We start from the raw sequence: 15,743 nt of genomic DNA on the forward strand, positions 1-15,743 counted from the left end.
TGATTTGCAATCAAAATTTCAAATTTAGGGTTTTTAAAATGTAACTCTCGACTATTGTGATACTTGAAAATTTTCTTTTATTCCCTATCTCCCGACGCCTTAAAATACGGTGTTGGGAGATAACGCTATATTGTATACATTGTCAAGAAATGGTATTTCTCCCGACCACTCAACTCTCTAAGGGTTTTTTAGCATTGGGGAGAGTCCCTTTTTTAGTAGTGAATATAGCAAAATTTCATATACTCTATCAATGATGAATATTGATAGACTTTTATTAGAGTCTATCAATGTCACTAATAGATATAGATAGAGATATGAAATCTTACTATATTGTGTAAATATTTCGATTTATTTTATTGTATTTGAAAACGTTCCTATAAAAAAAAGTTATTGGAGGAAATATAAAGTATTTATTTTTCAAGGGAAGAACTCATAATTACTTACAAAGGAAATTCCAAGCCTAACCCTGATTGGTGTTTTCATAATATAAGAATTAAGAGTGTGTTTGTAGTCCAACTTCTGCTAGACTTTGTTGTTATCAATTATCACTAATTAATGGATAAAGATGCGTCTAAAATATATATATTCGTTCATTTGTGAAAAAGAATAAAACATTATATAAAGATAATGAAATATTAATTTGAGTGATAGTGTATTGCTAAACGTGAAAAATGAAGCATAGTTTTGTCACTTATGAGATTATTCTAAAATAATAAAAATAATAAAAACCCAAAATTTAGAAGAATAGTGTTGAGCAATTGACAAGACCAAAGGAGGCCCCAACATCAAATCTTAATGGCTAATCAATATGTATAGGACATTGATTTTATTTCTCGTGTTCATTCAAGCCTATCGTCCATGTTAACTTAAACATGAACATCAAAATCTCAAACATGGGTTGAGTGTATTATGCATTATTCAAAAAAGATTTTGGATTGTTTAAAAGAAATATGTCGTTAAGGAAGTTCATTTATTTTTTTTGAAAAGTCCTTGTAATACAACTAGAGAGTGGGTATTTAAATCTACAACATCTTTTGTCCTCAGGTACAAACAGGTGACAGTTGATGACAGTTGAGCTGTGTTCATGATGGCTAGCTAAGGACAATCATTTTCAAATAAGATGTTGTTCTAAATAACAAAGTTGTTGAAAATATTTATAAATTTAATCTATTAGCGATAAACTACTACTTTAATTTGACATATGTGTCGCGATAAACCCAAATACTATTTTACAAATATAGAAAGTAAAAAAATATTGTTATATTTGTAAATATTTTGATTTATTTTACTATTTTTAAAAATAATCGTATATGTAAATATATTAACATGAAATATCATATAATAATAATAATAATAATAGGCTTGAGAAATTCTAAACTATTTTTTTTAATACAACTTGAATAACATAATATATATTTAAAAATAGTTAAATGTGATCTTCACTCATCTAAAAGTATATCTACCCTAAGTATATATACATATGCTTTCTTTAGCTCCTATAAGCATCAATTAGGATGATTTGAAATTATACTTTAGAGAGTTCTTTCACATCATGAAAATATATGTACGAGTTTTTAGTAATTGATTAAGTGTTACCACTAATTCATTTACTAAAAAGTTGGATCTATTTTTGTTTTTTTGTAGGGTTACAGCCCTCAAACATGAGATTGCTTTGCTTCAATTTTTTCTCCTTTTGAAAGACATTGACACCTATGATTGTTTATAAGTCACCTCAGGTCATTTTTCATTTACTTTCACAAACTCAACTTAGCTTAAAAATAATTAGCCTCACTTCCATTTGAAAGGTATGACAAGTTAATTTCCTTCTCTCATTTTTACTATTGTTGCAATAATTTAAAAACAATTTTGTTTAATACTAACTATTCTATTATATTTTGTTATCATATTCAAAATTTGTGAAAGATTATATATTAAAACAATCTAGCTTGGGTTATTGTGATTGCTTCCTTATTCTAAGAACTTATTCGTCGAACTATCATTACTTAGTCATACGTAATCTTCACCTAACCAATTTAATTGGAACTGCCAATTAAATTATCCCAAGGATCTAATTGATCTAACCCAATAGCATGTAATATCGAAGTTTCCAATTAACATTAAGTTTTCTTATATGGAAGGCTTAATTTTGTAGCATTTATTTGATATTCAATACGTTCAATTCTAGGTTGGTTTAAATCAATGAGCATCAAATTAGATTTTCAAGCTAACCTAACCTATTGCCTCTAACCAATTCTTATCTAATCGTGACAAGTTAAAGAATTTAGTGCAAGCTATAATCATACATTCTCATGCATCCAACATATAACAATAAATCAATAATATTCAGAATTGAACCAAAGATTACATTGAAACAAGTTTAAGTTCTCGTAAAATTTTAAAGAACAAAAAGAGAATATAAGAAAATCCAAACTAGAAAAGAGTACCTTGACCTTTCATCCACATGTCAATGATATGAGGGATAGTTCTGGAACTCAAAGAACATGAAAAACATACTGAAAATAGAGAGAAATGGTGTAAAAATTAGCTAGAATTGAGTTTGGGTTTGGTTGATGGTGAAACTTCTTTTTTTTTAAAAAAACAAAATGTCAAAATGTCGTGGCACTCAAGGAAGCATCGTAGTGCTTGACCTTTTTTTTTGATAAAATAGAGCTCACGACCTTATAGCGTCACAATTGCATGGTAGAAGCTAAAAGACTTCTTTTGCTCCTCCAAACGCCTCGGTTTGCTCTAGTCGATGTCATATTACTCCAAATATGCCAAAATCACCATCGAAATGAGATAATCACCACATTCATCCATGAATTGTTCAAACCCTATAAAATATCCAACGAAGATCGTAAAATCACAAAACGAGCTCGAATTAAGCAAAAAATAAATAGCATATTTCATACACTATCACAAATTTTGAACAAGGAAAAATGCATATATTCTTCACGTGGCGACAAAGGCAAATATGTAATTTAGAAAAAAACATTACTGTCAAGATGAAAAATCTATGCACTGTGTAGTGCTTGCTACGAAGGCTTTGATGCTTAAGTTATAAAGTGTACACATGTAGCTAGTAAATAGTTTGAACATTAGAATAAACTTACCTTTCTAAAGGTTATAATGGAATCCCAAACTAGGGCATCCTTTATTTGAGTTTCGATCTAGTCATATTAAATTATGTATCGAGCTAAATGAGTCGAGACATGCCGTGTTCTTTAATTTTTTTAAAAATTTTGCTATGTTAGCTCATCAATTTAATTTTTTCAATTATTTATGGTTTTGATTACCAAACTTATTTCATATGAATGATGAAGCTTTTTGATGTGCTACATTTTCCAATTTTCTAATTTTCTCATTTTTTGATTACCAAATTTTTGGCTTGCATTTGACATTCACACATGGTAAATTATAGTGTAATTAAGACATAATAAAAATTTCAATAACTAATTATAACAATTTTTTTTATAAAATTTTGTGAAATTTTCTTGAATATGGATATTTTGATAAAAGAAGGTTAGTATGTAAGGTGAGATGAGTGGTTTAGATGGTTGTTTGGATAGTGGAGAGACGCTTTTTGATTGGCCTATATGTTAAACTCAATATCACTTAATTTATAAAAGATTAATAGATATATATGTCACTTTCATTTAGTTTTTTTAGTGGTAGTCTTTTATTTATCACAATTTTAAATTTAGCTTCTCTCTTTTTCTTAGGTTTTTAAGGATTAATATTATTAGATGAAAACTTTAAGGGAATCAACTTTTTATTTTATAACCCTCTTTATAATGTGTACTTTTTAAAAACATTTAAGGGTTACTTTATTTCCATGTCAAACTTTTTTTTAGGTGTTATTTTACTTTATTTTTTAATTGGGTGTTATTTATTATTGTAACAACTTGACTTTTTCATAACTAAGTTAGGGTTATTACTAATCTAACTATCTTAACTTTTTGAAAACAATAGTGGAAATATAAACCAAACAGTTTTTCATATGTCTGGTTATGGGTTCTTTTTCTTGTTACTCGCCAACTTGCCTTTTTTATTACCGTTGCCTGAAAGGTTAAACATTATAGAAAGGGTAAGCATAAAGATACCTAATAAGGGACCCACCACTGGTTGTGCTAGATGAGCTGTTAACTTCTCATTACAAGGTATTCTCAGTCATATCAATCTTGTGTTCTCGAATAAACACACACCAATCATATTAGTCTGGTAATCCCATAAGAACACACATTATCAGTCATATCATTTTGGTGATCCTGTAGGAACACACATCAATCATATTAGTGTGGTGATTCCGTACAAACATAGATAAACCATATCAGCCTTGTGATCCTGTAGGAACACACATAGGTCATATAAGTCTGGTGATCCTGAAGAACACCTACATGCAAGGTACACTAGCCTAATAGCTAAAGTTAACAACTACCTTCAGTCCAAATAAGCCTATTGCAGTCAAACTTAGTTCAATAATAGGCATAAGCATAACATGCAAACATCATCCAACAAACTCCATAATTACATATTTGGTCAAATAAGCTGTAAATCAACACTATTTCAGTGCATACACTAATCAATGCATTTTAAATCTGTCTATAATCGTTTGTCAATCGATACAATACAACTTTAATCTTAAATTGAATGTTTGGTAGAAGAAATCTCTTACCCAAAAAAGAATTTCTTGTGCAGAATTCCTTGATGCAAATAAAACAACAAATTAACCTAAACATAAGGAAACTAATTAATAATTTTACTTAATAAAATTATCAATTATGCCAAAACAGTAGTCCCTTATAGGCATGCAAAGAATCATCATACTTTTCACAATAAGCATTCCCAAGTATGAACAATTGACATTAAAACAACGCATTATCGACGTCAAGAGAAGGGCACTGTCGATGTCCTGTTCAAACTTTGGGAGAGGGCTTCTCACAATGTCGCATCGGAAAACCCTTTCATTGATGCGTTCACCACATCGAGGACAGCGTTAGTCCGACAATTTTCTGCATGGGGAGATATTTTTAATATATTTTTCCAATTTATTGAATTTTTAATCGTGTGGTACTCTTTTCGATTTCGATTCAATTTAAACGGAATAAAATTGTAAAGAATAAGCAACATAAAATTAATAAATAATTATATAAAATACGAAATCAGAATTTATATTATAAACAACAATTTCTAATTGTTGCAAAGAAATTACATAGATAAGAAAAAAATTCATTAATCCCCCAATGGCCGCAAATGCCATATTCTCACAAGTCCATCGCTACAATGACATAAAAGTAAATTTAGATATACATCACCGAAGGAAAATTGAACAGCTTAAAAGTTAAAAAATACGTACTACAAGTGTTCACAGTCCTCTCTGTGCCCAACTCATTTCCTCAATCATCTTTTTCATTTCTTCCACCTGTCAGACATTTTCTTGCTTTTGTCTGGTATGTATCTTTGACGTTATTCTTCATTCTTCAATCAAAAGTTTAGCTTCTTCAAGCTCGCTTCTTTGTTCCTTAATTAAGCATTTAATTTATCTTCGACCTCCCTATAGTGTATTTCTTGTGAACATGAGGTCAAAGAATTAGCCCTCTTCTGGGACTTGGGACTTGGAGCCTGAACCAAGACCTTTTGAGTAGTTTCGATCGTATACCCATATCTCGCATATCTTGTCCCAAGAGAGTGGTTGAAAACCTTTTGAGGTGGATTGGGACTGGACTTCACGTATTTGATTTTGCACCAAAAGTTATAAGTTATGAGTAGTTGACAATTAAAAGTAGACAGTATAAGAAAATGTTTTCATAAACTTACATGCATATATGTGGCCGCTTGTGGAACGAATTAGCTAGTCTTGATGGCGTGTGTTTCTCTAAACAACTTCACAAGGTTTACTAACTGACCTTGGTGTTCAGCGAGCTCATGTTGTCGTTGTATGAACAACTTGGACTCGCTTTTGTGGTTGTAAGGCTGCTACGCTTTAGCAACCCTTATTGGTCCTTGATTGCTCCTACATGCAAACAATAAAAAATGTTACATACAAACAACAAAAATGAATTAACGTCAAGGAACATTAAAATATATAAATCATCTGAAATTGTGGACTAAAGTAGTAATCATAGAGAAAGTCTCAATCTTCCACACGATTCACTAATCTGGGGGGTGGGTTGGCACATGCTTGTTCAGGATCACTGAACTTCTTAAAATGTCTATGGTTTTCTCCCCTGAACTCTTTTCACGTGTTGAGCATTTGATGCTCAACAAATCGAGTAAATGCTTGATCAATAAAATCAATCACGAATCATTGCTACAAAAGGAACAACACACATATTAAATTTATATACATACATACATACATATATATATATATACATACATACATATATATATATATATATATATATATATATATATATATATATATAGGTTTAACATATATGTATGGTAATTTAAAAACTTACCTGTAGATCGTCATTCACAGTCTTGATGTACTCAAGAGTAACATTATCTCACTTAAGGAAGCAAACTGGAAATGTATCTTGCATTCACACACCGATGGTGTTGTTGAAGCGAACAACATGTGGCGAGATAGGCTTATTTGCTCTTGGGACAATGGATATTAAGATCTTTCCATTTTGTTGTACGTATATCTCTAACTCTAAATTTCTAGAGTGTTGTCGTCTCCTAGGATTGTGAGTATTTGGATGAGAGATATCTACGAAAACATAACACTATAGAAAACAGAACTCCATGTTTATGAAATTTGTTTATGTAATGGGAATAACCTGAATGTCGCCCATCGAGGATGTTCCTCCCACGTTATTGAATGCGTCATCATCGAAATCAAACAAAGCATTTGTCTTTCCGAAACCTTTGGGGAATGACATAGTACCTGGGGACATAAAAACCAGTGGATTGTCGGAACACTTGGCGTGGGTTGTCTAAATGTAGCTTGTCGTAGGTAGTCACCAGTTGTCATTAGTTGCCGTTGGCCGAAATGTGGCCGGCTGATGAGAAGGAGAGGGTTGAGCACTTGGGATTTGTTGTCGGTTGAAGAGAGGGTTAGGGATTTGGTGTTTTTTTTTTTAATTTTTTGGTCGTGGAAGAGGAAGAAAAATTAAGGCTTAGAAAAAAAATTATATATTTAATAAATGATTGAATGAAAAGTTGGAGGGAAATTGGAAGAGAGAAATTTTGATAAAGTTTTAGCAACACTTTTATTTGTTGCTAAAACTATTTAACTTTTAGTGACATTATTTCGTGTGTTACTAATTCTTTTAGTGACAGAGATTAAAAATATGTTGCTAATAAGAATATTTTGTGACAATTTTTTTTTGTTGCTAAAAATGATCATTTACTAACAAAAATTAATTGCGTCACTAAAAATTTGTCACTGAATAATAAATTTCTTGTAGTGACAACATTTTCAAATATAATAATCACAAGATCCATAAGCTCATATAATTCACATAGCATCATATCACAATCACAAACTTGTATCGCATCAAGCATAGTCACAGTAATCACAATCATTCCAGGTGATTCAAGTCATTAAAGCATTCACAAAGCATCACAAGGATATGGAATTCTTCCATCGCTTGGACCTGGGATTCACTTCACTAGCGTCTCACGATTTTTCTGTGATTTTTACTAGCATCTTGTAATACTTATTCTTTCTCAAATATGGGATTCATTTTCACTAGCATGCATCTCATTGCCTAGACTTGAGATTCACATTCACTAGTGTCACGCGATAGACCTGAGATTCACTTTCACTAACGTCTCACACATCATTCCTCACCTAGATCTGAGATTCGCATTCACCAGCATCCAACATCCAAGTACATCAACAACACATCTCATACTCACTCAGATATGGGATCACTTCTACCAACATCTCATCACCTAGATCTGGCATTCATATTCACCAACATCTCGCAATAGACTTTGGATTTCCACCAACGTCTTGCGACAGATCATACCACACCACAATCAACGACAAGAAGATATTAAGTAATAGTTCTAAATAATAAACATTAAGCATATGATCATAAGAAGTTACAAAGAATACTCTTCATACAATATTAATAAAACACTTTCCTTATCTGTAAGGATCATAAATTACAATGTATCAAAGATAAACATTATGCATTAATGTAGAAAAATATGAAATTATTCTCAACAATCATTTGGATTAAAACACATTTTCGAAAGCCATTTTTATTTGGAAATACTCCGCAAGAAAAACCATTCACAACAAACATTTATTTATAAAGAAATCACTCATAACAAACATGTGTTTATAAGGATCACTCACAAAAATACTTAGCCTCAACTCTTTTTCCCTTTGGCTTCCGACTTCTTCTTCTTGCCCAACGATTCCTCTCAACCAGAAGTTCAACACTCAGAACTTTCTCTTGACAATTTACCTGAATGTCTAACATTTCATGCCATTTTTCTTTCGACACTTGGTTCTATTTATAGTGACATTTCTCATCTAAGGGTCATCTCCATGTTTTACACGTGTCACTTTCCCATTTTGTTGTGCTATGGAGCCTGTAGCCTATTTTTATCCTACCAATAATTTTCTCTAATACTTATATTAGTAATAATTGCTAAATTATTTATTTATTTATTTACTTTAAAAAAGGTACAAAAATTAATAATAACATAATATCTTATAATATTTCATTTTTATCATTTTAAAAAACAAAAATAAATCAATTTATTTTTTAAAAATCTTTTAATATTATATTTGTACTATTTTAGAAAAAAAGAAATGAATTTGTTTTAAATAAAATCTTCTAATATCAATTTTGACTTACTTAAATCATTTTAGGAAAAAAGAAAATCAATTTTAAATAAAAGTATTTTAATATTCATTTGATGTATTAATATATTTTTCACAAAATCTCAAAATATCTCATTTTAGGAAAATGAAAATTTGTTTTATTAATATAATATCAAAATTTGATTTTACTCTTATTATTTTTTCCTAATTTGTGGTACACTCTGGGTCTATAAATAGGGACCATTGTCATTTAAAAAAATGGTGAGGAAGAGTTTTTTTGAAACAAAGAATTCTTTGGAAAAAAATTTCTTACAAAAAGTCTCGAGAGAAAACGTTAGAAATTTTTTAGAGAGAATCTCTTAAAGGTGAGTTTTCTTATTCATTTCATTACGTTAGTGTTTTACTTTTGTCGTTTTTGTTTTTGTTCCTCCCTAGCAAATTAAATTTCATTTTAAAATACACTTTGTTGGAGGTTCATGTGGTAGGGATTTACTCCCAAGGATCCGCACCTCATCGACGAGTAAATTTTATTTGGGATTTGAAAATTTGTTTTTTTTTTTTCTTTTCTTTTACGTTAATTATTTTTGTGTATCATTATTTTATTAATATTATTATCATTATTATTATTATTATTATTATATATATGGGTGGCGGCAAGATTTAAAAAAAAAACTTCCTTTTCTTTTCCTTTTATTTTTTTTATTATTTATATATTTATTTATTGTAGTTGTCTACCATTTGTATTTTCCTTTTTTATATTTATTATTTTAACGTGTTTTTCTTGCATGCATAATAATTATTATCATGTAATATTAAATTTATGAATATTTTTTACACTTTGCAATATTACCATGGTATTTCATATCAATTATTTAATTTTTTCTCCTTACATCATATTTATTTTTACATTTTTTCATTCTAAAAACAAATCTGACGATGGAATTAGAAATATCTGAGAGTCCGTTATTTCTAAATTCTTGAGGTGAGTGAATCGATTCTTTGGGAATCCAAGATTCGATTCCCAATATTTTTTTAAAAAAATAAAAAGTTATCTTACTTGCTTAATTTATGGTATATTATATTTGATTTCATTGTGCATTATTTCCTATTGACCTAATTTTGAAGATCTTTCTTAAATTTTCTTTTTTAACTGTTTAGAAATTTTTACTTTACAACTGTTCCTTTTAATTTTTTTTTAAATGTTTAAAATATAAATCTATATTTCATATGTTTTCCTTAATCAACTTTTTTAATAACTAAATTCTATTTCACTAAAAATATTCATATGATGGAATCTAGGAAATTTGGGAGTCTGATTTCCTAGAATTCTTAAGGTGAGAGATTACATCTTTGAAAGTCCGAGATTTGATCCCAAGAAAAAATGAATTTAATCAATGATAGATTTTGAGAAATTGTAATAATTTCTCATTTTCTTAAGGTGTGAAACTTTCCTTCGATATATAGTCTAATTAATGGATTATAATTCCACTTATTTTATGAGATTATTGCTTCAAATATTGGAGTAATGAGGGATGAAATAAAACATTAATTTTAAAATAAATTTTAAAATAAATTTAAAAATATTTTTAATTCAAGATTTTAAATTTGGCCACCGTTTTTCTAAATGGGTGTTGTGGGGTGCTAATACCTTTCCCACACACAAATGACTCACGAACTCAATTCTATTTTTCGCATATCATTTTTTAAAAAATTGTTTATTTTATTTCGGTGTCCAATCACACCATAAAAAAGATTGGTGGCGACTCCTATTTTATTTTAAAACTAGCTCTTTTGAGGACGTCGGCCGCTCCGCGTCGTTTCGGGCACGTGGCGACACTGCCAATCCAAATTTGACACTTAAGTCAAACGTTAGTTACGAATAGATACTTTTCCTGAACCGCCAACCTTATCTCCTTGGAAAGCCAAACTTTCTCTCGTCTAACTCTCCTCAAGAAGCCACAAAACACTTAGTTTGCCTCAGAGGGTTGTCCAATCACCTCATACGAATGTCCAACTTCTTAACAAAACATCTACCTCATCGCGACCACACTTAGGTGCAAGCACTTCTCTTGTGTCACTACACCCAACGCCTAATTCATAGCATCCACCATGGCCTTCTTCCTCGCCAGCTAATCTCATCATGTTGCTTAGTTTAACACGATAACACTTAGACTCAAAAGCTTCTCGTCGGCTCGCCTTATCTTCCATCGCATCATTCTTCGCATAATACCCTCTTCTCAACATAAAATTTCACAAAGTTCCAAAAATAAAAATTTGTCCTTTAAACATATTAAAGGAATATTAGTGAAAAATAAAAATCTTACAATGATAGATTTATCAGACTATTACTGCGTGTGTTAATAATCAAATACATTTTTTATTAATTGTATGTTAATTACAACAATAATTATAGAGATAATTGATTGTGATTGTGATCTATCACTCTGTGTTAATGGTAAATGAATTTAAGACAATAGTTTTAACTTAACGTTTAGGTTTTCATTTTGATTCGTGTGAAAATTGATGTAAAATTTGAATCAATCAGAGTATTTTTTTTTTTTAAGTCTATGAGTATTTATGAAACATTTTCAATAGTTCATTAGGTATTTTTAAAACGGTTTTTTATCTAAAATTATTGACAAAATATTGACAACTTTTTTTCTTTTTTTTTTGTTGATAACATATTTTTATATATTTCATCATATAAGTTAATCTATAAGTCCATGATAACACATAACTATTAGTCATTATAATATACAAATATTATAGTTGTTTTATGGTTTAATAACTTTTGTCTATGACAATTAAATTATGTAATTTAGGTCTATAAAAAATTATGATGAGACTCATTAAAAGAAAATTGAAAAAAGAAAAGAAAAAGTAAAAAGAATCCCATGTGTTCATATTTTTTAATGGAAATTTAGAAGAGTGTTGAAGATTATCATGTGTGTGTTATACACAAAGTCAAATTGCATATAATTTATGACAATCTATACACTAAATAGAAATAACAGAGATTTCTTTTCCTAAACAAATTACAAACAACCATCCACATGCTTCCCTCATCAATTGTAATAGTCACATGCACTGCCACATCAATATCCTTTAATAGTTGCCCATGATATGTACATTATACATACAATCAATTATAGTCCAATTACCACATTTTTCAATGTATATATACACTCGTGCAGTTTTTCCCTCTATTATATGTCTACTTAAGTTTCGACGGACGGACAGGAGGGGATTGGTGGTGGCGACGGGATTTCAGACGGTCAGAAATGGGAGAAAGCCGACGGGACTTCACGCGGAGGGGAGGAAGAAATTGGGGGAAATTTGGGGGAAAGTTAGGGCACGCGGATGGGAGGAAGAATTTGGGGAAAATTTTGGGGAATTTGGGTTTTTTTTTAAAATATAAATATGTAATTTTAATTTTTTAAATATAAAATAATAAAAGTTTTAACCCTAACATTCTATGACATTTAATAACTGTCGCGAAAAGTGTTTTCCGAAAAATTCCGTCTTTTCCCGCCAAAAACGCGAAATTTTCTATTTTGTGACAGTTTTTTTTTTTCTATTCATTTTTTGAGATTTATAACTGTCATAGTAGACAGGTTTTCTTCTAGTGATCATACTTTTTCTTAAAGCTTGCTTTCATTTATTACGCTACATAACTTTGTGATAAGGTAGGAATGATTTAAAGAAAGAACAAAAACTTTAAAGTTAATTGTACTGAAATTTGATTTAATTTTAACGTTACCAAATATAGTTGACATTGATATGAAATGTTAATATATTTTGTAAAATTTTTAGTTTATTTTGCTGTATTAGAAATGCTCTGATTTTAATTGATGAATGATAAAGTTTGTGGTTTTACGTTTAACTTTGACGATCTCATTTCTATTCTTTGGACTTAAATAGTTTGAGTTTATATGCGGGTTTTGAGCCTTGCAGGTTGGAGCAGGCTTCATCAATACTTAATTATTTTTCGTAAACTTAATTTTTAATACTTAATAGTCTTTATTTTTGTCGTTTTATCGTTGTGTTGTTATGAAGTTTCCAAGGATCAAAGATATATGTAGTTCTCTTCTTATCTGTTGTTCTTTTCTTGAGTATTCTTCAAACTCTTTATCATCATAAGAACTTTGAAATAAAGGGTCTGAAATTATTGTCCTTTACTTTTCTTAATGGATATATGATATATCCTTCTGGCCTTGTGCAAAATATGCATATATGAACGCATGATATAGAGTCCTACAGAAAAATGGCACTTTGGTTGGGAAGAAAGGGTACAAAGACAACTCATAAAATTTTATAAAGTCATTTATTCATTGTACACCAATTTCATGGACAAGAAAATAACAGTGAAACATTATATGATGGGAAGATATAATTGCTCTAGAAAGTTGAATTCATTGTCCTCTCACTTTCCATGATTGTAAATATAACGTGTTTTGTCATTTTATCTGACTCTTTTTTAGTCTGAATCAACTTGAATATGTATAGTTTAACTCATTAAGATGCATATCTTCAATCATCGAACCCCAAATTCCTTCACTCACACGTGTTGGACTTTAAAACAAAAAACAAAAAACAAAAGCAAAAGTAAAAGTAAAATTTGATTTTTAAAAATATATTCCCAAAAGAAGTAATTCTTACTAGTGTATGTTGTCAAAATTATAAGACTAGGTTTTTTATGCTAAAATCTAGATAGGAAATGTATCTAACCGTGTCATGACAAGAACTATAAGTTTGTTTGTTTTTTTTTTTTTTAAAGAACGTGACTTACAAGATAAGAAAGCTTTACACATCGACGTGGTCCTTGCCACACCGACTTCTAGAAGTTAACAAGATAGATCTATGTTAAGTTAACAAAGAAATCTTTATGGCAAGTATACAATTTTAATATTAGAGTCGACTTACTTTCCTCGAGGTTTTCAATGTAGTTAACTTAACATTTAGTTATTGTAATAGGTATATCAAGTTTTTGGATAATAATCAAGTGTATAACAACATTTTAAAAAAAATATAAATATAGTAAAGTCTATTATAGCAATAATCTATAAGTGATAGGATAGACTTCTATCACCGATAAACTTGTATGATTTATCAGCAATAGTCCATCAGTAATATAAGAGTCTATAACAATAGAAGTCTATCGTTGATAGCTAGATTTTGTTATATTTACAACTTTTTAAAAATATTGCTATAGATGCTAATATTGTTATTCTCGTTGCTATATTTTACCACTTTTACTCTTGTTGCTATATTCTCTCCTTAAAAGTAATAGAAAAATGGTAATTTCTTTTAAGAATCATTTTAAGAGCCAAGTCTTTCCTTTGGAATTTTTTTTATGTTGTTTTTTTTTCTTAATTTATGTTATCCTACCGATTATATTTAAATTCTTAGAGGTCGTTTAGAACAATGATTGAGTTATAATAATAGTCTTGAGATTATAATAGTTTGTGTTTGGGTATAGAGTATTATAGTTTTGGAGTGCAAACTATTATAGTATGTGTTATTATAATATGTGTAATTGGGTTGCATATTAATTATAGTCTATCACTATAATCTGTGTTTGGAGTGAAGACTATAATAATCAGGTTTTTCACGTACACTTTTTTGGCATACATATATTGTACATGAAATACACATTTTTCTTCATTTGATTTTATAAAATATGGTTAATTAGGATGTTCATTTAACAAATTTAGCTTAAAACTGAGTTTTTCACTATCGTGAGTGACTAATTGGTGTCAGTACAGAGAATTGAACAGATGATGGGTCAACAAACATAAATGCTAAAAAGAAACTCAAATAATATTATTTTTCTCTTTTTATGAAAACATTAATTAGTAATAAAAAATTGTCATTACATAAGTCACGGACTTTAATTCATGATATGTCGTAACAGTGTTGGGTTAATGACAATTTACGACCACTCGATCAACATAAGATCATCTTAGAGAATCATAAAAAGTGAAAATGAGCTAAAAATGTTTAAATGCTATTTTAATTAATTAAATTTAAATATTTATTTATGCTTAATTTACATAAATATAACAAAATTCAAAAATACTTACGGTCCATGTAACAAAAAATTAAAGTCTGAAACTACCATTATTTTTTCATAAAATTCAAATATGTCCTTTGTTATTTTTTAATATTGTGGAACCATTTTTCACTTTACTCTTCTTTTTCTTCTCTGTGATTTATTCTTCGCGATATTTATGAATGATAAAAAATTTCTTAAACTAATGATATGGATGTTAAATGCGTCATAATTATGGAGAATAAAATCATTTTATAAAAGAATCATTAAATGAAGTATTTTATGGAAGTTTTGATTTCAATTTATTATTACATTAAACGAACTATTCTATGGATTGATGGTTAGATGCATAATTATATAGAAATAAAATCTTAATATGAAGTTGTTATTATATCAAATGCACGATTTTAGGAAATGATACAAATTTAAATTCATATTTGGAGATCTTTCGACTAAACTTTCAAAATCAAATAATAAAATGAATATTTATTATTATACATATAATATGAAAACAATAAAGGATAAATATGAAAATTGTGTATTTGTATGATATAATAAAATGTTACTAAGTATTAATCAAACCTTATGAAACGTATAATGAATAAACTATATTATCAATCATTTTATGGTTTGCAAAAAAGAGTATGAATTAAATAGCTATTAGTATATATATATTAATAAAAATAAATTATTAATTACTTGATTTGAAACCTACAAATCCAAAGATCTGGTATAAATTGCCCTTATAAATCTAGCGAATGTTGATTTAATCACATCAATCTCGAAAATAAATATTTATTTAATATTTTTATGAAACGGAATGATTTGCAAATACAGTGTATTCGTGATTGTGGGTTATATTTCATCATTCTAACCTACACAAATACACTGTATATC

The sequence above is a fragment of the Cucumis sativus genome, chromosome 6 (genome assembly GCF_000004075.3).
Source record: "Cucumis sativus cultivar 9930 chromosome 6, Cucumber_9930_V3, whole genome shotgun sequence".
NCBI lineage: Eukaryota > Viridiplantae > Streptophyta > Magnoliopsida > Cucurbitales > Cucurbitaceae > Cucumis > Cucumis sativus.